Raw genomic sequence first — 27,536 nt, 5'->3', positions numbered from 1 at the left:
TGCCCCGCCCTTGTTGGTCCAGGCTAAGCAATCTGCTCAGGTTTGCTCTCGGGAGGTTTTGTTCCCTGCAAGCTTTCCCTACAGTTTGGAGGACGAGAGTGAAAATGGTGGCCTCCCAATCTCTGCCCTGGAGGAGTCGAGAACTCGGGGCCCCACTCCTCAGTGCGCCCCCAGAGAAAAGCAGTCAGTCACTCCTGTTTTCCTGGTTTCGGGCCGCACTCCGTGCTCTCCCGGCCTGTGACCAAGCGTTTCTATCTCTGGCACCCGACCCTTGTGGAGTTTCCAAACCGAGCAGATCCCTGCGGTGCACTCCCGCACCGCTCTTTCCGGTGGAGGAAGGGGAGTCTCCCCGGCTCTGCCGCTTGTTGGGTCCCTGTTGTTGGAGCAGTGGCCCAACTGCACCACGGATCACAGTTTATGGCAACCCCGAGCTGAGAGCCTGCGCCTCGGCTCCGTCTCTGCAGCTGGCTTCCCTGCTCTGATCCCTGGGAGCTCTGCCGCACTCAGGCACCCCTGGTCTTTCTGTGACCCTGAGGGTCCTGAGACCACACTGTCCCGTGAGGGTTCCCTCCCCCCCCCCCCCCCCCCCCGCGCCTATCCCCTGGAGTGACGTCCCTCAGCGGAGCAGACTTCTAAAAGTTCGAATTTTGTGCTCCATGGCTCTAACACTTGCCAGAAGTGGGGATGGAGGCCCCCTCCCCCACCGTCTATCCTTCCAAATATTGCCTTGGATTCACTTCTCTGCACGTCCTAACCTTCCAGCGAGTTTTCGCTTTTCTGTTCAGAGAGTTGTTGCTATTCTTTTCTTCAATCTCCTGTTGAGTTCGTAGGTGTTCTTCATCCCTAACCAGCTGAATTCCTGGGACCAGATGAAATCCAGGTCTCCTACTCCTCTGCCATCTTGCTCCACCTCAAGTTTACCTCATTTTTAAATGGGATCCTGTACTTTTTGCCTCCAGGAAGAAATCTCCTCCCAATTTGTAGAAAGTCAGAGGGAAAAGAAAGAAAGTATTTGCGTTGCAGAAGCTTTTGTCCAGACAACTTCACAGGGGTACATGCCTTCTATAAAATGAGGCACAACTATTTCCTGGTGAAGTCTACATAGGTACCTGGTTACTGCTATTTATATCTTTCAGGTTGGATTATTGGCATTCTTACTGACATCATTGGTCCTCAAAACAGACTCATCATTGCTTCTACTGTTCTAGGGAGGATAATCTGGAAGTATGCACTGACTGAGACCCTGTCCAAATATTACACAAATCTAAGCAAGAATCAAATCCAAAACTTTGGACATACTTGAACAACAGCAAGAAAGGACAAACGGAGTGCATGTGTCTACATCAGTGAACCACATTCTTGTAAGTAATTGTGACTTTTAAGTCTTAATTGTAATGCCTTAACTTTTTCTAGTTGATTGAAAGCAAGGGGATGTGGAAGGAATTTGCTAACCTTGACAGTGTCTTAGATCCAAGTTTGATCTTCAAATTCTGGATTGCTTTGAGAAATAGCTGAACACATAGCGATGATCAATTGAAGAATTATAATTCGCAAAATGACGTATTTTTTTCTCAGACCCAGATAACAATCATCTGGAAATTAGATATCAAAATAGAGCAGGGTATAAAAAGTCATGATGGAAAATCACCTTTGACTTAAAATTAAATATGGTGGACATCTAATATCAAGGAAGATTCTTGCCGTGTCTGGAATTGTTTAGTCACTACAAGGATCATTTTCAGAACTAAATCTTCTGCTTTATCTCTGTGGTCCGTTTTGTCTACTGGCAAATGAGGTGAGGGCCTCTGGGCTACTAAAAACATTCAAGCTATTTTATGGAACTACTCATAGAGGGCAAGAGAGAATGGGCTTGTCAACAAATGGCTATTTACAACTATCACTGAATTCCTAGTAAAGATATCTGAGCATTTTGATTTCTCTGATACACACAGACCTTTGCTTCTTGCTACTTAACATATTTCCGAAATTTGGGGAACAGAGTTTGGTTTCAGCATTTTTCAAATATTTTGTAAACGTTAGAGGGAAAATCTGTGTTAGAATATGGTTATAAAATGTTATTAGGAATATTTAATCAGAATAAACAAATAATGTGCCCTCAGATGATATTTTAATTAGTAAGATCTTATTGAAGGCTGAGAAGCTGTTACTGAATTTATATTCAATTTACATATTAAGTACATAGCCTATGATATTATGCAAAGGAAGATGTTTTGCATATTCACCAAGTTTTTGCATATTTCCCTAGTTGAAGCTTTAAAGAAATGATGCATATTAAAGTTTTAAAATGTGCCACATAATTATAAAGACTGTAACTTTGTTTTCCATTTCTTAATGGCTTCTGATGATTTGAACCAAAGGCACTTGTTAAGTAAAAGATGAAATAAACATGACATTTTTGCTGGACAGTCCCCTCATCTCCATTCAATTTTAGAGTAGCATTTATGATTTTTTTCCACTTTCAAATAACATATGCCCTGTGATGGAAATCATGTAAATTTGTAAAAAGTATAAAAAGAAAATACCAGCTTCATCTTACTGCTCCAAAATTAGCACTGCTCAAAAATTAGTAGTTAATATTTTAATGTTTCTTTCCTGTTTTCTACTACTGTATGTTATATAGTTTATATCCTTTTGTGTTTTTTTCTTCACATATCTTTTTTGCATATTATGAGCTCTTCCTGAATATATTTTGAAATAGTCTGTCAGAATGGATAATTAATAGCACAAATTACCAAGCCTTTCTGTATTTCAACAATATTATTTAGGAAAACATACTTTTAGGTGATGAAGAAAACCATGAAACCTAAAAAGTAGAGCTTCATTTATGATTGATAAGACCATAAAATATTAAGTGTCCATTAAATGCCTCTTGGTTTCTTGATTCTCTAGCACTCTTGGTTGGGATGGTGGTTTAAAGCTATCATTTAGATATTGGGAGTAAATTTTTGAAAGCTGGGCTTCAAACTGAGAGGCTTACTGGGCAATAAAATCACTAAGGAAAACACTTAGAAATTCATGGATCTCCTAGAAAAAAATGTACTTTAGGTTCTCTTAATGTTAGGCCTGAAGGAAGGCTGAAAATGATGAACTTTTAAGGACTTTATTTTGTACTATGACATTAAATGAAATGGAAAATACTTCCAATACCTGGAACACATACATATATCATAGTTTATGGCTTGGTAACACTTAGAAAGGCAAGATGCTATTTTCTGAATTTCTCTGTGATAATCATTTGTATTTTCCTTCTGATTTAATTTTCTTTGTGGCGGTGGGTAAGGGGACTATTAGTACAGCTTCTCAGTCTGTTGAAACTTTTGAAGTAGGCTGAAAACCTGTGAAGTTATCAGTACCCTCCACCTTTCAAGATATTGTACAACTCTACGTAGGAAAAAAACCAAGCCAAAACAAAACAAAAAACCTCTAAGCAAACACCAGTATACCACTGGTGTGGTATTAGACCAAATTGTTCTCTTTGCCATTTCTGAGTCAAACTAACACATGATGAGTGGGATATTTAGCTGCTGAAATGGCATTCTTTTTGCACCCAGGACTTTGAGACTTGTGGATTTTCAGGACTCTACCCTGAACACTCTATCCCCCAGGTTGATATCCCAAAGGTGTCAGATAAATTTTTTGAGTTTAGCAAGACAGTTAAAAAAGCTACTGACACAACTGAAAAGTATATTAAATCCTCTTTAGATTTAGAGTTAGGGAAAAAGAACTAGTCATGTGTGCCTGGTGGATAGGTCTTATCCAAACCAGTCCTAAAGAGTAAAGTCTTAGTGTGCCCAGGACAGTCCCAATCTATGCCTGTTGTCCCTGTGTAATTATAAAAGCACCTCCTGCCACTCTCAGGAATTTCTGGTTTAAATGATAAATTATATAGTTACCTTCCCAGGAAGGGAATGGAATCTCAAGCCTTGAATAGAGCTGCACAGGTTTCTCAACTAGACCGAACTGAGTTACAGCAAAGTAGAGATGGACTCTCTAAACTTCCAGACCAGGGTTAAATCTATCAACCTGATGCATTCATGATTTAGGATGAATTAAATAAATGCAAAACCCCTGGATTTTTGACTAAGCAGTGCGTGTGCCAGTGGTTCTCAAACTTTAGCTTACATTAGGATTACCTGGGGGCTTGTTAAAACAGACTACTGGGCCCCATCTCTAGAGTTTCTTATTTCAGAAATCTAGGGTGGGGCTGATAATTTGAATTTCCTTTTTTTTTTTTTTTAGATTTTATTTATTTATTTGACAGAGAGAGGGAACACAAGCGGGGGGGGAGGGAGGGGCAGAGGGAGAAACAGACTCTCCGCTGAGCAGGGAGCTCAGTGCGGGGCTCGATTCCAGGACCCTGGGACAATGACCCGAATTGAAGGCCAATGCTTAACTACTGAGCCACCCAGGCCCCCCTGATAATTTGCATTTCTAGCAAGCTCCCAAGTGATGCTGGTGCTGCTTATGCAGGGTGCTGTCATTTTGAGAACCTCAGACCTACACAGTGTTAAAGATTTTATTTATTTATTTGAGACAGAGAGAAGGGGGGAGGTGGAGAGAGAGAGAGAGAGAGAGAGAGAGAGAGAGAGAGAGAGAGAGAGAGAGAGAGAGAGAACGAGCGCACATGAGAGGGGGGGAGGGTCAGAGGGAGAAGCAGACTCCCTGCCGAGCAGGGAGCCTGATGCGGGACTCGATCCCGGGACTCCAGGATCATGACCTGAGCCGAAGGCAGTTGCTTAACCAACTGAGCCACCCAGGCGCCCCAGACCTACACAGTGTTAAAGCAACATTTGCACGAGTTTCATCATGACTGTGCACCTTCCCTAGCTGTAAATGTTCACTTTTTCTTCTCAATATATAATTTATTTTACATGTGCCATAATTTTCTTACAGTAAAAACTAGAGGAGTGGAGGGAAAAGTTAATTTGAAATATAAAATTCATGGAAAAAGGTAGGGTGAAATGGGATTGGGCCAGTCATTTTTTTGGTCAGCAGGCACAGGACCAGTCTTTGAGGGCAAAACTGGAAGGCTATCCAATTAGAAGGGAGAAAATTGCTTCTACATATGTGTTCAAGAAGCTTGCTACTCAGAGTGTGTCCATGATCCATCATATCATCTGGAGATCGCAGGAAATGCAGTTAGGAGCTTCTGAGGCTTCTCTAAGAGCCTTTTAAATTGGTCCTGGCTAACTGGTACAGTGAGTGAGTGCAGAAGGAAAGGAGTCACTGAACTGGAGGGACACCTCAAGTTTACCTTGAGATGGTGGAGGCATCCAGAGAGTCTCAATTGCAAAAAATACCTTCCCATTGACATATTAGCTTCAGACAGTCTCTGCTTTCAAACCGTTGTGAAGTGAGATTAAAGTTTACTAGATCTAAAATAGTTTTGTATTTTAAACACTTAATGAAGAAAATGCTGAACCCAACAGAAATCTGGAGGGTGGGGGAGACCTGCTCCATTCTCATTTTGAAAAATACCTAACTGGAAATAGATGGGAAACTAACATCAGGGTAAGAAACTAGAGGAAGGCTGAATTTAAAATCATAAAGCACCATGTCAGTCAGAGAAGAGTTCCTCTCAACAGTTGCCTTAGCCTAGGTTAGAGGAATTTCACTGGTAAGAATGAAGTTATGTATTAAAAGCACCATTGAAATAAAATTTACCTGAAAGTTCTGAAGGTGGAATTAATAAGAATTTCCAGTAATGTCATTTCAAGTACATTGAGTTTTCCAGGAATAATTAGATCCAAATGATAAGACATTGACATTGGCTGCTATTTCATTCCCTGCCATTTCTTCAACAACAACAACAAAATGGGAAAACTTTTTCTGTAAAATACATATTAAAAACAGAATTTTGTGTGAGTCAAGCAGAATCACCTTTGTAACTGTAGCAATGGTGAGTCACCATTTTAAATTACTTGTCAACTTTCAAAACCCTGTGGTTGCTATGAATGACATCGCCTTTCCTGGAGCATGCCTTGAAGATAGCCTCAAAGAGCACCATTTTCTCTTTGACTTTTAAGAGGCCAAGTGTTCAAAATGCACTTTTCCTTTGTGCACCTGCAGTTTTGAGTCAACAAAAATTGCCAGCCCAGGGTGATAAGCTCCATATAAATAATTAATGACATGGAACTAATTACTCCTGCATTAGGCCACCTGCACCCTCAAAGCTCAAGAGCCCCAGGTGTGAAAATTGCAGGGGCAGCTAATTGTGAGCTGCATTTCATCACGTAAACCCTGCACAGGAGGCCCTGGCTGTTTCCTGCTCACGGTTTTTCAGGGTTCAGCAGGCTGAGCATAGGTGGGACTAGCTGCATTTGTAACTATCTCAGAAGGCAAACCAGACAACACAGTGACTTGAAAACCAAGCCCTTAGAGGCCTCCAGGAGGTAATCGGGATTAGGTTTAATTAGAGGAAAATACGCCTTGAAGGATATGATTGGAAATTGTCCCTTAAGGTATGTGAAACCTCCTGCAACAACTCTAGGTTGAGAATGCTACATTTAGGAGCTGGGAGACGTCTGTTTGATTACTCAACTAGATTATCCAACTAGAGGACTTTAGGATTTCAGTCTTGGAATAAATTATGTATCTATACATCTGAAGTTTTACAAGTATATTTTTTGGTGGGGATCTTTGAGAACATTGGTGCTGTGTGTGTGTATGTATATGTATGTGTGTGGTGTAGACTACCCCAGCCAAGGTCTTAAAATCTTGTTTAAAAGGAAATCTAAGACAAAGAACTCTGTGCTGACTTAAACACCTGTAGAAGTTCTCAGGCTGTCTTGCAGAGGACTCATTTTGTGTTGGCTTTGGAATGAGGAAGAACAAAAAAAAACAAAATATGATTACAGTTATTTATATCTAGCAACTTCAAATACATGTTGGATTTTGCTTGGTGCAAAGAGCATGGTCTGAAGATCCAGTTCCACATTTAATGATAGTTTCTTATCAATTATTATTCCTATCTCCTGGTTTGAAGATGAGCTGAGGAAAGCAATATTTATGAATATTGAATTTTAGAATACTTAATCCTATTAAGAATACTTAATAGTATAGATTAAGTATTCTAAAAGTAACTGGAAACAATTCTGAGTTTGTTCAGCTATATAATTTTCCTTCTACACACACACACACACACACACACACACACACACACCCTTTTACATGAATTAGATCATAGACTACCTACTGTTTTCATCTTGTAAGTTGAAAAATTTGAAAAAAACGCTTTTTTTTTGGCTTAAGTCCCTTATCCACTTCTGCCCCTTAAGCCTGCAACTGAAGTTAACAACCTACATTTTTTTCTATGCTCATTATAATATTTGAATTTATATTTAAATAAACGCATAGTGGTCTCTAACCATTTTTTTTCATTTTTTTTTAAATTAATAGACTTTTGTTGAGAGGTTTTAGGTTTACATAAAAATTGAGTGGAAAGTACAGAGAGATCCCATAAGCTCCTCAACTCCTTCCCCCAGTTTTTTCTATTCTTAAGTCTTATGTTAGTTTGGTACATTTGTTACAATTGATGAGCCAGTATTGATACATTATTACACATTATTATTAAAATCCATACTAAGGGTTCTCTCTTGTACATTCTATGTGGTTTGACAAATATGAAATGACATAGTATCCACCATAACAGCATCCAGGAGAGTCCCGCTGCCCTAAAATTCCTAATCATGTTTTTACAAAAAATTGGATCTATCTTACATCTTTTTGCTCACTGTCTTGGAGTCAGCTGACTGGGTGGATCTACCTCTTTGCTTTTAATGGCTGTGTTGTTTTCCATGGTAGGACTATGCCACAGTTTATTCAACATTTCGCCTTGTGGAGTAGAATTTAACATTATACCTTTGTACACATTATGCATTTAGACCTACAGGATTAACTCCCAGGAGTAGGGCTGCAAGATCAAAGGCTGTGCGCACTAATAATTTTAATAAGTATTGTCACATTGCTTTTAAAAGATAGTTGCATCAGGTGACACTTCCATGAGTAATATGTGAGTACCTTTTTTGGTCCTAATCCCCACCAGGAGCAGGTGTTTTTTTAACGGTATTTTTAAACACTTGGTAATTCTTGTTTGAAAAGGACACATAACACACTTGTTACTTACATTGGCTCTGAATTCTGATTGGATTAGAATTCTAGCATTCTCGCCTTTTGCTCATTGACCTCAGGCAATTCATTTCACTTACTAGTGTCTCAGTTTCCTCATCTGTAAAGTATGGATGGTAATGATTCTATTACATCATAGGGTTGATTGGGTGATTAGATAAAAAGAACACATAATAGGTTGGCCTGTGCCTAGCTTAGACTAGGCATTCAGTTAATGACAGTTTTTATTATTTGAATATTACAGATTGATCATCAGACCCTTTGAGCAATATCCAGGAATATTGCTTCATTATGATATTCCTGGATAAATTCTAGAGTTCTTTCAAATTTGAGGATAACTGGGTGAGATATAAAGTAGGTGCAAACATTCTCTTAATGCCAAACCACAGAATATAGTGCCCTGAAACAGAAGGCCATCTCTGATCATTATTCCTCTGTACATGTGCAAAACAGGTTAATTAAAAATCAGGTGTAGTAGAACCTTGCTCCGTATAAGTACAAACCTTTTGTCAGAGTTGAAGCTACCTTGCATATCAATTTTATTCAAGTGTTATTTATTCCTTCTCCATATTTAAAAATAATAGAGAAGCTGTTACTATTAAATTAGTAGGAAGCTTATTTCTCTTCAGATTTTATTTTAAATCTTTTGTTTAGGTGGCCTGTAGACTGTACCCCAGGGCACATTATATGTTCCCTGTGATTCTTTGGACCTAAGACTCTCTATGACTCTCACTCTATCCCATGCTGTTTTTGCTACTCACTCAACAAAAATTATTCCTTAAGAGAAGCTGGGAGCGTCCTTTGGGGAGAGATATAGGGGAAAGAGAAGGGGCTAGGGGAGGGGGATAGATGGAGGGGTGGGTATTTGATCTCTATATTTGCAATGGAAGATTTATCCTCCAGGAGCCTCTAGACCGATGGCAGAAAGGTGACAGGGCAGGTGTTCCATTTTAGTCCCAGGTGAAATGGCCCCTCCCTCAAATGAGAATTCTTTTGGTAGACTAAGAAATTGTGAACATGCTGATAGTGTGGGTACTGGTCTCATGCTGGGCAATGTGTAGTTGTGATGGAAAGCTGGTTATATTGGATAAAGACCTTGAAGAATTGTGAGGATTTTTGCTTGTTTCTCTGGGAGCTTTTGTTCTATACTGCAGCAGGAAATACGGCTTATGAATTGGATGACTTTCTAGTAAACATGCTCTGCTACGTAGACCCTTATGTCTGAACCAGAAGACAGCACATGTTGTCAGACAAAGGAGTTTTCATTAGCTGTTGTGAGTAATGCCAAACATTCAAATTTCCAAGACCTTTTCACTATTTTATGGGATTTGTGGAAGAGAGTATTCTAATCAAAAGTGATATTGACTTGAAGAATCAATAAAGTGCAGTTTCTGAATGGTAAAATTGAAAATCAGTTTTTTTTAAAAACAATTGTAACCAATTTTTATATGCCTCCGTACTAGAAAGCAGTTTATGTTCTATACATTTTAAATTATTAATTTAGTAACACTCACTGAATGCTCAGGATATGTAAAAAAAAAAATGGGCACTTAAAGTCTAAAAGGTCTGATCTAACTCCCTTCTAAGCTTAACATCAAGAATGCGAAATATAACACTTGTCAGTAATATTAACATGTGTAAAGCTCTGAGCAAGTAGAACTGACCCTAAGTGAGTGTAAGAAGAAGAAGGAATAATTTCTACTTGGAAAGTCAGCAACTGTATCACATGGGCAGAGAAAAGAGGCCAGCCTTTTAATGATGGGTATGGATTCCAACATCTTTAGTGAGAGGAGGCCTTCCTAAGAAGCTGTGCCATGTAGGCTGAGAGTGTGAGGAACATTCTAGAGTGAGTGAATTGGTTGATTTGGATCCCAGATGGGTGGGGCCAGTCTTAATTTCAAATATTCCCTTTTCATAAAAATAAATTTGTGAATTAATAAAAAAAATCCCTCGTCATGCCATGTGTCTCCACTCTGGGCTGACAAAATCACTTCACCCAAATCCAAGAAAAATGGTGGGCAGTAACTCTCAAATTGTGGAGGTACTGTAATGTTGAGGATCTTGAATAATATTTTTTTTTTTTGTAGTGGACTTCCATTCTGGAGTCCACAGGGAATTATTAAAATGTTTTGAGCAGGTGTGGTGGCGGAATTGTCAAAGATGGGACTGTCCCTAAGAGAGTAAGAGGAGAAACAAAACTTACCAATCACGTATATGGAAGGAACAACGAAGTGGGAGAAACCAGAGATGAATTCGAAGTTTTGAATTGTTGTGGGTTGATTGAAAGGTAATGTAATGATTAATTGCTTGAGTTGCAGAGTGTGTAGATATAGCTTGAATCTCATTTTCCTCACTTCCTAAGAACAACTTTGGGAAAGTTTTCTTATCTTTAAAATAGGGATCCTAATAGAACCCAATTACAGAAGTTGCCTAAATAAATCTGTGCTTCAAAAATTGTAGTTATTTATATTATTAGGGCAGTATTTCAGGCAAGAAAACCCAGACATTCTGACTGAACTGCCCAAGTCCCTTCCATTTGTTGGAGTCAGTATATCAGAGGCAGAAATCAAAATTAGCATAAAATAATGGGTAGGATTTTAGGTTGGTTTTCCATTTGTAAATTGCCTCCAGAATGCCATGGATGATTTATAGAAGTTCTAGTAGTGAAGGATAGAAAGGGAAAAGAAAGGATAGGAATGGTAGGGTGGGACATTCTAAACCAAAGCAGAGAATGATTACTAGGAAAATGATGTGTAATGGGGGGATGGGAAGCTGGCAGGAGGAAGCCTGGATCATGTGTGTACTCATTAATACTGCTTATTTTGGAAAAGATGTGGAAAATTGCATGCAGAGTTTGAAAAGGACTGTCCCAGCTATGATTCACTAAAGAAGTCACTCTCAGCCTCATTGACCTTGGCATTTTTTCAGAGGTCATGTTTACACATAATTTATAAAGTTATAACATGCGGCTGAAAATTTCTCTGGCATATTTAGAAATGTCAGGGAGGGCATTTCTCACCATTTCACTCTGTCTGCCTTTAGTTTCTGCCTATGTTTTAATTCAGTAAGTATATATTGTGCTTAAAGCAAAGAAGGGCTCTAGTTTTGTGTGCTGTAAACCACAAATCTGGAGCCCTCTGGAGCCTTTTTAAAAATTTTTTTATTTTTATTTAAATATTTTTATTTATTTATTTGACAGAGAGAGACACAGTGAGCGAGGGAACACAAACAGGGGGAGTGGGAGAGGGAGAAGCACTTCCCGCGGAGCAGAGAGCCTGGACGCGGGGCTTGATCCCAGGACCCTGGGATCATGAGCCGAAGGCAGACGCTTAATGACTGAGCCACCCAGGCGCCCCTCTGGAGCTTTAGTTCCTGTTGTGTTGGCCACCTGGTTCTCAGCTGGTCGCCTTTAAGTAAGAGATGTCTATACTGTGAGTTTTAAGAGCATCATTCATCTGGCCCCTCACATTGGTCCTCTTCATTTTCTGGGTCATAAACAAAGAGAAGTTTTTTTTTTTGTTTTTTTTTTTTAATGTTTTGAAGAAAAGTCATCAGCATAGGTATATTATGGAATCCCACCTGGCTGCTGCCTTTGCCTTCGGATTTGATACCATTAAAGGGAGATCACTTCTCCAAAGGGCCTGTCTCATTCCTAGGCAGTTCCAGTTGCTAACATCTCTTCCTTAAAATCTGTGTCTATTTTTGCTTGTTGCTCCTGGAACTAATCAGAATAAATCTCTTCCCTCTTTTGCATTAAGAGCAATTAATTTGGAAGCTATCATGTTTCCATATTCCTCCTTATTTTTTTTTCTTTTACAAGCTAAACGTGCCTGTGTTGTTTCAGTAAACTCTCTTGTGACATGATGAACACTGTTCTACACTTTCTAATATTTGAAGTCTCTTCTATCAGTAATTAATGGATAGTATTATGTCTTCAGGATAACTTATCTTGATAGGTATACTAGGCTTTCACATAGATGAGCAACTAATTTTTTAAATTAATTTCTCCTGAAAGTTAACATGTTGACTTCTGGAGGTGATAATTTCAGTTATTTGACCAATTTCCTGAGGAAAACTCCTTTGGCTTAATTTTGAGGGTTTGCCCTCTCACTCTTTGCAGATGATATGGTACTATATGTGGAAAACCCAAAAGACTCCACCCCAAAACTGCTAGAACCCATACAGGAATTCAGTAAAGTAGCAGGATATAACATCAATGCACAGAAATCAGTGGCATTCCTATACACCAACAACAAGACAGAAGAGAGACAAATCAAGGTGTTGATCCCATTTACAACTGCACCCAAAACCATAAGATACCTAGGAATAAATTTAACCAAAGAGGCAAAGGATCTGTACTCAGAAAACTATAAAACACTCATGAAAGAAATTGAAGAAGACACAAAGAAATGGAAAAACATTCCATGCTCATGGATTGGAAGAACAAACATGGTGAAGATGTCAATGCTACCTAGAGCAATCTACACATTCAATGCAATCACCATCAAAATACCATCCACCTTTTTCAAAGAAATGGAACAAATAATCCTAAAATTTGTATGGAACCAGAAGAGACCCCGAATAGCCAGAGGAATATTGAAACAAGAAAAGCAAAGCTGGCGGCATCACAATTCCGGACTTCCAGCTCTATTAGAAAGCTGTCATCATCAAGACAGTATGGTACTGGCAGAAAAACAGACACATAGATCAATGGAACAGAATAGAGAGCCCAGAAATGGACCCTCAACTCTATGGTCAACTCATCTTTGACAAAGCAGGAAAGAATGTCCAATGGAAAAAAGACAGTCTCTTCAACAAATGGTATTGGGAAAATTGGACAGCCACATGCAGAAGAATGAAACTGGACCATTTCCTTACACCACACACAAAAATAGACTCCAAATGGTTGAAAGACCTAAACGTGAGACAGGAGTCCATCAACAACCTAAAGGAGAACACAGGTAGCAACGTCTTCGACCTCAGCTGCAGCACCTTCTTTCCTAGAGACATCGCCAAAGGCAAGGGAAGCAAGGGCAAAAATGAACTATTGGGATTTCATCAAGATAAAAAGCTTTTGCACAGCAAAAGAAACAGTCCACAAAACCAAAAGACAACAGACAGAATGGGAGAAGATATTTGCAAATGACATATCAGATAAAGGGCTAGTATCCAAAATCTATAAAGAACTTATCAAACTCAACACCCAAAGAACAAAGAATCCAACCAAGAAATGGGCAGAAGACATGAACAGACATTTTTCCAAAGAAGACATCCAAATGGCCAACGGACACATGAAAAAGTGCTCAACATGGCTCGGCATCAGGGAAATCCAAATCAAAACCTCCATGAGATACCACCTCACACCAGTCAGAATGGCTACAATTAACAAGTCAGGAAACGACAGATGTTGGCGGGGATGCGGAGAAAGGGGAACCCTCCTACACTGTTGGTGGGAATGCAAGTTGGTGCAACCACTCTGGAAAACAGTATGGAGGTTCCTCAAACAGTTGAAAATAGAGCTACCATACGATCCAGCAATTGCACTATTGGGTATTTTTACCACAAAGATACAAATGTAGGGATCCGAAGGGGTACGTGCACCCCGATGTTTATAGCAGCAATGTCCACAATAGCCAAACTGTGGAAAGAGCCAAGATGTCCATTGACAGATGAATGGATAAAGAAGAAGTGGTATATATACACAATGGAATATTATGCAGCCATCAAAAGGAATGAGATCTTGCCATTGGCAATGACGTGGATGGAACTGGAGGGTGTTATGTTGAGTGAAATAAGTCAATCAGAGAAAGCCATGTATCATATGACCTCACTGATATGAGGAATTCTTAATCTCAGGAAACAAACTGAGTGTTGCTGGAGTGGTGGGGGGTGGGAGAGAGGGGTGGCTGGGTGATAGACATTGGGAAGGGTATGTGCTATGGTGAGCGCTGTGAATTGTGCAAGACTGTTGAATCACAGATCTGTGCCTCTGAAACAAATAATGCAACATATGTTAAGAAAAAAGAAAAAGAAGATAGCAGGAGGGGAAGAATGAAGGGGAGTAAGTCAGAGGGGGAGACAAACCATGAGAGATGATGGACTCTGGAAAACAAACTGAGGGTTCTAGAGGGGAGGGGGGTGGGGGGATGGGTTAGCCTGGTGATGGGTATTAAAGAGGGCACATTCTGCATGGAGCACTGGGTGTTATGCACAAACAATGAATCATGGAACACTGCATCAAAAACTAATGATGTAATGTATGGTGATTAACATAACAATAAAAAAATTAAAAAAAAATCACAGAGGGGAGGGGGGTGGGGGGAAGGGTTAGCCGGTGATGGGTATTAAAGAGAGCAGGTAGTGAATGGAGCACTGGGTGTTATACGCAAACAATGAATCATGAACACTACATCGAAAACTAATGATGTAATGTATGGTGGTTAACATAACATAATAAAAAAATTATTAAAAAAAATTTTTGAGGGTTTGCCACTCTGCTTTCCAAAGAGATTTCTGGTGACCCAAGTCAGATTTGAACACGCTTCAAATTTTATAAAAAAGGAGTTTTCTAGCTTTGGGGGCAGAATTGTTTCATATTATTAATTCTTTTATTGCAATATAAAGTTGGCTTCTTTATTCATTTGTTCATTAAACATTTACTGAGTGCCTGACATACATTAGGCGAGAAGTTGTAAAAGATGAATAATGTTCCTGCCAGTCACCAAAAACTCTTCTGGTGTCAGTTGGCTTTGCTCTTCCATTGATGAAGGTCATTATGTTGTTCAAAGTGCTTTCATGTGCACTATGGCATTTGAACCATGGGCTCTGGAATCTGGAGGAGCAGAGAGAAGCCAGAGGTCACACTCTCGTCGAGAGCTGAAGTACCTGAAACCCAGAGTGGAAATGTCATTTGACTTTGTCCCATCCTGTTCACCAGGCTCTACAAACAAGTAGGAAGTCAACAAGGCCAACTTGGGATTGAACAGCATCGTCCTTATTTTGAAATCAGAAGTGATAGGAGAATTTTGGAAATTACAAATGAGTTATTTTTCATATTTTCGTGTGGAATATGTTACTTTCCCTAGATCTTAGAGACTATTTCTGGAGTTAACCTGAAAGGGACAACCTCAGGGAGATGGTTAGAGGCCATTATTAAGCTTCCTGATACCTCTGAGATAATAGCACATATTTATTGTGGTTTAGCAACAAATTTATTTGTAAGACATTTTTCTAGCCACCTCAACTTTGGGAATAAAGACAAAAACCCCAGAGGGAATCATAAAAATTCTTTGAGCAGCCAAACAGATGTTACACATTCTATAATTGAGTTTTAACAAGAGGATTTTGCAAATTCAAGAAATAGCTAAATGTTTATACATTATCCTTAAGATGGCAGGGAAGAGTTTAATCAAGTTTAGAAAGATCACTAACAGAGGTGGAAATCTTCAATTATGTGGAAAGTGATACTGGATACATGAGATATTATGAGCTATATAATGGAGTATAAAAAAAGTTGGATTTGAAATTGAAGATGATTTTGGAGAGACAACAATTAATGGAGGCCCAGGAGGGTTTTTTTTTTTTTTAAGTAATATTGTTAAATAAAGAGATATTTGAACGTAAGCCTTGAGAATGTTCCTCAACCCTTTGAAGCTGTGATTTTTGCTTTCGGCTATGTGATGCGTGTCTTCTGCCTCCATTTCATTACCATCTTTGGACCCCATCATTAAGCACATTATTTAGCAGTATAGGTCAAATTCTTTTCAAACAAATGCCACTAAAATGCAAAAAAGATTCTCAAATGTCACTAATTTTACATGGCATTGCATGCAATAAAATTCCAGAACTATAAAATAACTTGGCTAAACCTGAGAGTTTATTGTATAAGAGAATTTGGATTGTGCCCAAGTTATCTGAAGTGTAATACTGTTATCCACCTAGGTTGAGGCTGACTTCCCATGAGCTTTGGCACTGAGGTAGGGGGTCTTGAGCTAATTAGTCACTTTTGCCAGAGGCCAGGGATTAAATCATGTTTCCTGGAAACTGTATAATTCTATAGATGTGTTTTGTACCTCTCAACAGTGTCACTCATCTGCGAAGTTTCATGGTGTTTTTTTCCACCAGTATTTGATTGCCTGGGTATAAAAGAGGAGAAAGCATATGGTTGGATTGATCTAGGGTTTGGAGGTATAGTAAAAGGACAAGGCAATAGGAGCTAATAGTAAAGTAGAAATGAAAAGAACAAACTAGGATGAGACCTGTACCTCTGAAACAAATAATACATTATATGTTAAAAAAAAAAAAAAAAGAAGAAGAAGAAGAAGATAGCAGGAGGGGAAAAATGAAGGGGGGAAATTGGAGGGGGAGACGAACCATGAGGCACTATGGACTCTGAGAAACAAACAGGGTTCTAGAGGGGAGGGGTCAGCCTGGTGGCTGGTATTAAAGAGGGCACGTTCTGCGTGGAGCACTGGGTGTTATGCACAAACAATGAATCATGGAACACTACATCAAGAACTAATGTAATGTATGGTGACTAACATAACATAGTAAAAAAAATAAATAAAATATCTCAAAAAACAAAACAAAAAAAAAAAAAAAGAAAGGAAGCCCAGAGGAAGCTCTTTGAATGGAGGAAAAGGAAAGCTACTAGGACTAGAGGACATCATGAGTGAAGGAAGAAAATGGAAGAATATGCTCAAAAGGAAGGGCTATCTGGAATTAGAATTTCAGAAGTGGAACAATCCTGAAATTCAGGTTATGTTTATAGAAGTAGATTAGCAAAGGCAGTAGAAATTTTAGTACTGGGTTCAGGCAGACAGAGCACCGTAGGTATCTGATAATGGCTGTGTTGTCTACTTGGATGTCACCAATTGGCAAGAGCTGTGGTGATCTAAGAAGACTGTGATCCAGGTACCAGAGTCTCCCGGGAATATTCTAGGAGCCAGTAGGTATCAATCCTATGGAGGGACGGGCAGTGATGGAATTAGGTGTCATAAGGCTTTGTGGAGAGAGAGTTTGGCAGAAGCTCGGAAGGCTACGAGGAGCAAGGAGAATGCTGATGTTGAACTTGTCTGAGAGTGATGGAAGATTGAACAATCTTCCATTAGCAAAGTTGCAAGGGGTAATGGAGTGAATTCGTGAAAGGGCAGATTTTGCTTAGCAGGGGGACACATGTTGATCTTCAGTTTCCTTAATCTATAAGACTCTTAGAATCTGTTTTCCACATTTAGAATTCTCACCACCATCTATGGCAAAGTGGCCAATGCTAAAACCTGCACTGAAGAGATCTGGTGGCTTGGTTTTAACACCTTGTTTGAAAATCAGCAGCCTGAATCGGCAAGCCTCAGCCTTCCCCCATAATGTCCCACAGCTGTGAATTCTCCAGTTAATTATATGTTGGGTAATGAGGATTGCTTTTATCTGTACTAAATTTCAGTTTTAAGCTTTATTAATGGGCTTTCATTTTGGTACTTGTGGGAAAAGGGCAGTGAAGGGGCCTATTAAATTTTCTCTTGGGTTTTTATGTATCTTCCTTCCTTCCAAGTAGAATAATAAATATTTGCTTCCTTTCTTCTATAGCATTCTGTCCATCTCTTTTTACCCAGATGCCTCATCCAACATTCCTGAATCCCAGGTATGCCACTTATTAGTTCTTGAGCTTCTCTGTGCCTCAGTTTCCTCATTTATAAATTGATGATGATGTTATTTACCTTGGAGGCTTGTTATGAGGTAGAAGTGAACCAGTAACATTTGGAAAGCAATAAGAACAGGGCCTGGCAATAATAAGCCCGATGAAAAATATTTGTTAAGTAAAAATACTGTGTGTGTGACTCTTTAGTAGTAACACTTGCTGAGAACTTGGCCACAGAAAACAGCAACATAAAGCTATTGACTAGTGTTGTCTTCTTTTAAAGATGAAATTCTTTTTTCTTGGAGTTCCCCATTGTGGTTCTGCAGACTTGCATATCTCCAGTAGAATCTTGTGAATAGACACACCCTCAGTAGCAACTTCATAACTTCCTCTGCCTCTGTCACCATGGGCCACTTATCTCTCTACTGTCTCACACTTGTTCCAGGCAAAGCTTAGGAATTCCAATCAAAGTCTTAGTAGTGGATTAGAAAGCCTTCTTCTGCTTTGGTGTGCTATACCAAAGCTTCTCAAGGCTAGTGGTTGGGCCATTAAAGGGCCTGAGCTGAACTTAATTGTTAACCCACTTCCTAACCAAACCTCTAACTCAATTAGCACTTATTTGGCTGTCTAAATCTTTGGCTTGAAGCACCCTGCCAGTTTGGGTAGGAGCTTTTGGTATGAAAAGACACCCTCTTCCTGGGAACTCAGCCCGGACGAACCAATTCATTTCACACTTCTTTCCAACTGCCTACAAATGGGAAGCAAATCTTCATCCCGGTTCATCTATTGGGATTGCAGCCAGCAGGCTGATAGATCCCATCAGCTAGTCCATCTCTTAAATTTCCTGGTCTTTTAAATACTTATAATGGTTTTTGAGTAACACCTTTATGTTAAATAGCCTTTTCTTTGGGAGGCTTCTGTGCTTGCTGGAAATTCCTTTGGGGAGAGCAACAATTTTGAAGATGATATTTGTGTCCCTCTTAATGCCATTTTATAACTTGAGCGTTAAAGATTGTTAAGCAAACAAGTACAGCCTTTGGTTTTGTGCTAACATTTTATGACTGGTGAATTCAGTGACCTTCTACTTTGGCTTTGATCTTAATTATTTTAAATATCATAGGGTCTGATTCACAAGGCAGTAACGGCAGCTCATTATTCCTGGCATGATTAGTCTAGGTTAGAAATTAGCTTTGAGGCCCCCGGCACTATGCTCTAATACTTTCTGAAATGGAACACCTGTGTAATGGCTGCACAAATCATTTGGTTAAATCAGTCTCTAATTTAATGAGCTCTGACTTCACATTTGTGTTGTGATCTTTAAGAGTTAAATATGTATACCTAGTTTTGAATTTGCCGTGTTGTACAATTATATGCATGCTTAACTTGTGTAACTTATTGCTACTAATTTGTGTAAGAAACCTTTGCACAGATAAACATCTGTAAGTTGAAAATCAGCCTTTACTTTAAAAGGAACAAAATAGAAAACCATAGTAATCTATCTACACATCAGCCCACTTGCCAACATGTAAAGAGCAGCAACAGAATATCTTTATGATTTGTCCCCAGAAGCTTTGGATGAAGTCGTAAGTGATTATGAGATTTTTTTTTTTTTTTTAAATCTACACCAGAGGTCCAAGATTGTACACGGCCAGTTGTTACTTTGTAGGTTAACCTTTGATTTTGTGGTCTTTGGAACATCACATCACCTGGGAACTTAGAAATGCAGACTCTCAGGCCTCACCCTCAGTCTACTCAATCAGAGGCTGTGTTTTAATAAGATCCTCAGAAGTCTTGTAGATACAGTGAAGTTTGAGAAACACTAATTTATTAGCTCACTCTCCTTAAGCTGATACTGACCTCTGCCCCCATTGTTGGTATTTAGGGCCCAAAGTCCTAGAGAGAGAAAATGAGACAGTACTATCAAAAACTAATATAATGTGGATTTGTAGTAACATCAGAAAATCCTGAATTCAACCACATCTCACCAGGGTCATCCTAACATCCTTTTCAAACCCTCATCACCCTTTGCCTAGATTATTGCAAGAGCCTCTCAAGTATTCTTCTTCCTTCTGCCTTACCTGTCTGTTACTCTGTCCAGCTTCACCACTTGATCATAATCTGTTCTCCGCACTGCAGGGTAATTCTTTTAAAACTTGAGTTAGATTCATCCTCTCTGCCTAAAACTTTCTGTTGGTTCCCCATGTCACTCAGAGTGAAAGCTACTGTTAACACGTAGATTTGGTCTGCTCAAATATTTTGAGCCAATGAACATACATAGATTCATGTGAATTCCTCCTGGAATGGATGGATATTGGGCATCACATGGTATCCACTTCTCTGATCATATTTTAATACAGAGTTATTTTTCACTTCCTGGAATTTTGAAACCACTAGGGTTTATGTCACTGAGCTTCCTTCACTGAACAAGAGAAAGGATTGCTACTGACTGTCCAGTTCTCCTTGCTCAGGATTCTAGGAAATCAGGCTATGGGAAAGGAAGATGGCATGCTGAAAGAGAATGTGTTGGAGGTATTGTACCTGGAATTTGGCAGCTGCTCAAAATAGTACCTGGGGAAAACCTGTGTTATGCCCATAAAATTGCAGTTCTTGCCTTTCCCTCTTGCTGCCTTTCTCTCTTGCTATATAATTTTTATTTCTTCTAATTTTCTCCCTCTTCCTCCCTCCCTCTCTTCCCTTCTCCTTCTCTTTCTCCCTCTCTTTCTTTCTTTTCTTTTTCTCATCTGTTTTTCTTCATGTCTTCCTCATGTTCCTTTGAGATCTGAAGCATATTGTGAATTGCTGACTATATTCACTTGTCTTCATATTTCTTTTCTTATTTAGAAGATAATTTGAGTTGTTGTTCATATTTCTTTAAATATATGGCCTAGCACTCAAAGATCAAGAATTTTTCTATAGCAATTTAATGGTTCTCCAAAGAGGAAAACCCACACCTTTGCTGTGAATGTCCAACCGCATTTGAGCAATGCTACTCAATTAGTTCACTTGCAAATACCTGTCTGTGGCTGATTTCTTTTTATGGGCCAAAGTTTTTGCAATCAGATTTCATAAAGATCATTTGAGATTTGTGCAGATTGTATTTTTCATGCATGGCAGCAACAGTATCTCCCAGACCACATGTTCTGGTATCTTGACAAGCCATCTTCAAGGGGTAAAGTCCACATCCCTCTTCCTTGAACCTGGATGGGCCATTGGTAATTGTCTCAATCTATAAAGTAAAATGAAAGCAAGTGCTATGTGACTTCTGAGGCTAGGTTATAAAAATGTGTACTTCAGAACATCTGGGATATTGTGCTGTGAGGAACCTCAAGCAGCCCACAGTGAGGCCACATTGAGAGAAACCATGACCCTTGGCTCCTAGCTCCAGCTAAGCAGTCAGCCAGTATCCACACAAACTGAGCCGGCCATGGTGGTTAGCCATTTTAAAAATGGCTCCTCCACCCCCTGGTTGAGTTGCATGGAGCATGGATGAACAGTTCCCACCAAACTATCTCAAATTGTGCATTCATGAGCATAATAAACAGTTGTTATTGTCTTAAATTTCAGGGTGACTTACCATGCAGGAATAGATAACTGATGCAAATATGTATGTTGCTTAGCCATTTATTTTTGTGTTTAGCCAGAGTTTGAAAAGCACTTAATGAGCAAATAGTACAACCCACTTATTTTAAAACCAGTAGCACCCACAGAGAATGGCCATTGTCTCACCTTTTCTGAAGCATTTACATTGTCCCAGTACCATAATTTGAATGCAGAAATCTCTGGAATTCTGCCCAAGATTAGTTTAATTTTCTAATACCTTATCACATTAGGAAATTATGCACTACTGTTTTCATGCCCTTTTCAGACTCCTAGGAGCAGTGATGGATGACCCTGGAGAAGCTTTACCTCAGGAGTGAAAATAGCAAGTGTGAATTCCAAGCTCAATCACAGCCATCATCTGGGAGGCTTTAACTTTGTCAAGGGGCAGGGAGTGCCTCAACTAAGACATGATGTAAAAAGGGAGTGAGTCTTCAGGGAGGGGTGAGATTGAGGCTAGTAGGACTGAGCTGCTCTTCAGAGGTTGTCCCCAACAAACTTGGATAAGAACTAAGTTGAGAGAAGGGTTGTTGTATATTAAGAACCATATTGACAATCATTAGTAGCTCAGGACTCCAACCTGCTAGGTATGGGTATAGTGTTGGCAGGTTCTAGGCAGAGACAGTGCTCAATGCCAGGCAACTGTGAGCAAAATCCACCCATGTAGAGGTTAAGGCCCTCCCTAGTGTCTTCAATCCAGCCTCTCTTGGAGAGAGGCCAGCCAGGGTCAGGCAGCTTGTCTGAACTGTGGTTCAGAACAGCACTCTCAATTCGAAGGGGAACTGAATCACCAGCCAGTGAGGAAGCCAGACAGAACTGGCTTCCCCTCAAGGGGGCTAATTTGTGTTGTTATTATTTCTGTATTTATTGCATAATATTGTTTAGAATAATTCTCAGGCTCTAAAAAGCAAGATGAAAAAGTATATCAATCTGTTACACTATTATGTTTCCCAAGATGTTTGTCATTTTTTTTTCTTAACGTTCTACTGATTTCTACACGAGCTCTCAATCACTCATTTATTTGTCTTTGCAAATTGCAGAGACCCACCTTCATTATAGATCTGCGAAAATTTCAGAAGTCATTCCTTAGGTAAATTAGTCCTTCTGCCAGTTTGCAGAGGTAGTGGAGGGGAAGAAGCAGGCTAGAAGCAGGTGAGCTGCAAAGAGGATTACCTGGTGATTCTATGGCAGGAAGAAGCACAGGAAGGGGTCCTGAGAATATCAGGCAAATGCTGAAACAGCCTACGGAGTACCTTGGGACAGTTTGGTTCTCCTATAGAAGACAAAAAATGAAAAAAGAAGAAACAAACACCCACAAACCCTACAGCTCCCCCCAGCACATCTCTGTGATAAGCGTAGGCCACTGGCCCTAAGTTTTCAGTCTCTACAACCATCTTCCAAGGTATCTTCTGCTTCTTTCTTTAAAATTATTAATGATAAAGAATAGCAAGAGCCCTTTGCATCAGAAATTCCTGTCAGTATTAGGGAGGAACAAATTCTTTTGACCATCTTCTAACTGATTAATTGTACCTTCCAGGGGCATTGGGATGGAGACTAGGCATTCGAAGGCATAAAAACCAAAGTGTTCCCAGGCTCCTGCCTCTCTCAAAAAGCCCCTTTACTCCCTGCTTCTAATACAGGTCATAATCAGGCACTTTTTGGGATCCTTAGCCTTCTTTTGGGGAGGCTTCTTCCTCTTGTGTCAAATGTCCAAAGAATAGAGACCTGCCCTCCCCCTCCCCCCTTAAATAAAGAAGAACAGAAGTTAATTCACCGGAGAGATCTGTGGACGTGGCCAGGTTACAGCTTCCCGGGGGCAAGGAAACCTGACTCTCTCTTTAATAAGCAGATGGTTGACCTTGGTGACATCCACTTACCACTTTTCCTTTCTCATCTGAGGCCCTGGGAGGTGAGTTGCCTCTCTTCTCTAACAGATATATTATGACATTCCAAACACAGTTTCAGGACAGAGAGTAAGTATTAAAATGAAGCAGAGAGTTTCATGCTTCAGTTCTTTCACATATTGTAATATTCATAGATCATCCTATTTAATGAAATTACCCTGGCCTCGTAGTTCCATATTCCAGGGGTAGAAGTGTCTTTATCAAGCTCATTTTTTGCAGGTCCAGGAAGATTCTAATACGTGAGAGTTCGTTTTGTGACTCATTCCACACTGCCTCTCTAGACTTCCGATTTTACCTTCAGCACATTCTCTACTATTCCTCAGAGGGCCCCCGTAAGATGGACCCCGTTGCCCCCATTGAAAACAGATCAAATCACCTTTTGATTAGCTGTCCCTCCTTCCTTATTTCATCATTCTGGGATCATTCCTACTTCCTATGGGATCATCTCTCGAAAACGCTACCTACACCCAAGTCCTTATCTCAGGCTGTACTTTTGAGAGAACCTAAACTAAGACAAACTGTCATATGTGAGGGCGCAGACAGTGCCGCAACTTTTATATGAACGACACAGAAAGTGAAGTGCTAGTTAACAGCTCTCCCAAAGAAAAACCCCTTACTTGTAGCATTTGCCGATTTCTGTGGTGTAAATACTTCCACTATGGCCAGCATCACGCCACCAGCATGATATTGCTAAACCCAGAGTGGGATGAGATGTGCCCCATCAGCTCTACAGGTGCAGGTTGGCTCCAGCACATCACTGCCAGAGCCCAGACCAATATAATGCATGTAACTGGTCAGCAAGAAATATCAGTTAAGACTGTGGATACTACTAATGTTCTCTTTTCTGTTAGATGCCCTTATCCATTTTACTGCATATTGCTTTATTCACTGTAAGCCTTAAAATGCATATTTTCCCCATGTACCTATATTCAGAATATAAGTCACTGATACTTGGAACTGCCTTTGTGTAATCATGTTGCATAAAGAGCAGTTGCCATCTCCCTAGAGGGAAACAGGTGTCACACAATGAGATAATTTGGGAACAGTTTTGTGAAAGAGCTTTTTACAAAGGAATAGGCAGGGGATAGAGAAGATGGGATTTATGCAGTACCCGTGAGTCTATGTTATTAACCCTAGGCCTGAAAGGGCAGAGAGAAGGTATAGTTACCAGAACTGAGGACAGAGAGGGCTGTATGGCAAGAGGCAGCCAACAGGAATTGAGTTTGCAAAAGACATGGCCAGCGCACTGGTTGCAGGGATAATTATTCTGGCAGTTCTGCCCGCCTTCCTTCCAGTCTACTTGGGCAACTCATTGACAAAATCATCTCTGCCCTTGAGAAGCTTACAGTCTGTTTCTGGCAGGGTCTGTACACTCATTTGAGCCCCAGGCACAAGGACACATTTTCACAAAATGAACTAACTGAGGCCATAAAGAATTAGATTACCATAACCTTAGGTTGCAGTATGAAATAGTAATCGCACTTGGGCTGTTTGGAATGATCAGGGGAAATAGAATCAAATGCAACGCTGATCTGTTTGCTGGGAAAGCTGTACTTTAACTAATGAAAGTACCACAATCGAAATTGAAAGAGTGGAAATTTACGAGGCAAGCATGCCAGGGAACATTCTGAAGGAAATCCAAGGGAAAGGTGTCTAGACAATATTAAGGAGTGGCTGGACCACGCCGTCAGCTGGTGACACAAATAACTATCTGTTAAGTTAGCGGCTCAAAATGGTTGCCATAGATACTCCTGGAATGGAACAATAGGGTTTCTAGCAATGCTTTTTTTTCCAACATACTAAAATATTTTAAGGAAATCTCTTTGATTTTATTTTTTAATTCTTGACTACTGACCTGTCCATGTGGAAAGCCCCAGGTTTTAGAATATGGGCCTGGGAGCACTATTCTACCCTGACCTAGATTTTGACCTCATTTTCCTTTTCAATCTTTGGTCAACGGGTTTCATCAAAATTATGAAGTCCAAGGCTTGGATTTTGATCTTCAGCATTGCTTTCTATTAGTGAGAATTTGGGTGAATTTGGGGGTAGGGTGAGGTGGTAGAAGAGATGCTTTCAGTAAGAACTTTTTGAAAGATATTCAAGGAAATGAACTAGTGCTGGTGATCCTTAACTTGGCGTCACTGGACTCCTGGCAGCTGAAACTTCTATTTGAGTTTCAATCAGTGTTGCTTATAGGACATATAACTTCCTGCAGCTTGAATGACACATGCCAGGTTGTCATACTGCACAGCCCTTTCTTCCTGGGACCACAGCTTTAGTATGACATATTTCTGGGGGGCACTAGGAATGTGGTTTAAGCTTATTTTTGTAACAGAGAAGGAAGTGGATGGTGACGTGCTGAACAAAAGAGCAGAGAGTTTATCAAGATGCTTTTGGTTATAATTAAGAGAAGAGCCAACCCAAACTGGCTTTAACAATACGGGGTTGTATTGGTTCTCACATCTGGAAAGTTTATAAGCTTCAGGCCTGGTTTGTTTTTAGTTTGTTGTTCAAGAGTTCAAGCTCCTCTTTTTAATGAGTCTCTCATTTCATCCCTCTTCTGTGGGCTGTTTTTGTATTCATGGTACCAAAAGAGCTGTGCACTACATCCACACCTTCATCACCCAGAGCATAATAGTCACTGTTCCAGAATCCTCAGGGAGTTCCCAGAAGTCATCATTAGTTTGACTTAAGTCACACACCCACCCCAGATCAATCCTGTGGTCAGAGCAATAGACTGATATCTTCTTCACCTACGGTCTGTGCCTCTGGAACCACATTCACACAAAGGGAGGCATGGAATGGATGGTAGAGAGATCACCATGGCACTTACTACAAAGAGTGATTGTGGGACAGGAAGAAGAAGAGAGGCCCAAAGGGGGGTTTGACAATAACAGAGTAATTTTATTCTGCATCTGGTTTAAGCAGTACAGAAACTATGTGAATCAGAGGCGGTATCACTGAAATTAAAGTGGTTGTGTCAAACAATAAGAAAAATTTTAGTTCCATCACCTCTAAGTGATGTGGTTTTGAGTAAGTTGATTTATTTTTCTGAGTCTCAGTTTTTTTCAACTGTAAGATATGGATGATAATTACTATTGTGCAGGGTTGTATTGATAATTAACTAAGATAGTGTTTCTAAAGTCTCTACTGTAGGATCTTGCATAAAATAGGCACAAATTATATGGTAGAATTAATGGCCCAAACGATAACAATAATTTATTGTTACTATATTTAATTCATCTTATACAGTCCCAAGGTAGTAGTTATTATATTTTAGAGTTGTTTTGGTGATTATAAAAGATACTATCTCCAAAGGATTTAGAATACATGGGAAGATAATTAATATTGGAATTAATGATAACAATGCTATATATTTTATTTAATATTATATAACATGTAATTATTACCTATCCCTAACACTTTATTACTGATTTTATATTTTATATAATTCCAACGTGCTGAGCTGAAGGACAGCACTCCCTTGATTATTTAAATTTAATCATAGTAGCTTGTAAGATTTGCCTTATAGGACATATGGCTCCATATCATAGTCATCGCAAAAGGCCAGTAAATAAACAATGCTGTAGTGATGGTTATGATTCATTATTATTATTTGTTAATAGTTATTACTAAAAGGTTAACTTTTAGGATATATTCACTTGATAACAATGCTATGTTATTTCCCCCTTTTGGTAGACAACACCTAGTGTGTACAATATCATTTTGAGAAAACAAGGTACAGATGGCCATGACTGGATTCAGGGGCTGAGAGCCATCAATGGCAATGCGTGCTGGGTTATACTTTCAATTATATTCACTGTCCTCTCTTAGCAATCTTATTCTCATAAGCTGCTTTTACAAATACAGGGCTTTAGGCAGTAGGTCAGATGAAAGCTGTACATTATGGCAGCATTTAATGTATTTATATTTTGAATTGTCTTGCCTTGGCAACACTCGAAATTGTAACATTTCTCACATTCTGTTCTTCCATATTTACCGCTACCTGTTGGTTATTTATCTCTCTGGTACTTTTATTGTTTAATTCCTATGGCAGTCTTATTTTTAGTTCCATCTGTTGTCTTCAGAAGTTTTTTTAAATCATATTCAGTGGCTAATTTCAGTCTTATAATCCACATTGATTTTTTTTCTCTAATCTTTCCTAAGCATGTTTTACATGACTTCTCTGGTTTCTTTTCCAACGTCCAACCATTTTAATACATCCTAAAACATTGAAGCCTTTGCTTAAGTCT

General features: G+C 39.5%; 1 long non-coding RNA gene across 2 annotated transcripts in view; it reads left to right on the top strand.

The window, feature by feature from the left end:
- LOC113938262 overlaps positions 1 to 27,536 on the top strand; it is a 122,099-nt gene that overhangs the window by 36,403 nt on the left and 58,160 nt on the right. The window contains exon 3 of one of the 2 annotated variants that reach the window (XR_003524869.2): positions 1,209 to 1,361. This is a non-coding gene — a long non-coding RNA (uncharacterized LOC113938262). Of the gene's footprint in view, positions 1 to 1,136; positions 1,362 to 27,536 lie in introns of both variants that reach the window. The other variant, XR_003524870.2, reaches the window with a different exon arrangement.

Source organism: Zalophus californianus, chromosome 8 (assembly GCF_009762305.2).
Source record: "Zalophus californianus isolate mZalCal1 chromosome 8, mZalCal1.pri.v2, whole genome shotgun sequence".
In the NCBI taxonomy this organism is placed as follows: Eukaryota; Metazoa; Chordata; class Mammalia; order Carnivora; family Otariidae; genus Zalophus; species Zalophus californianus.
This window is presented reverse-complemented; position numbering and strand designations above follow the sequence as displayed.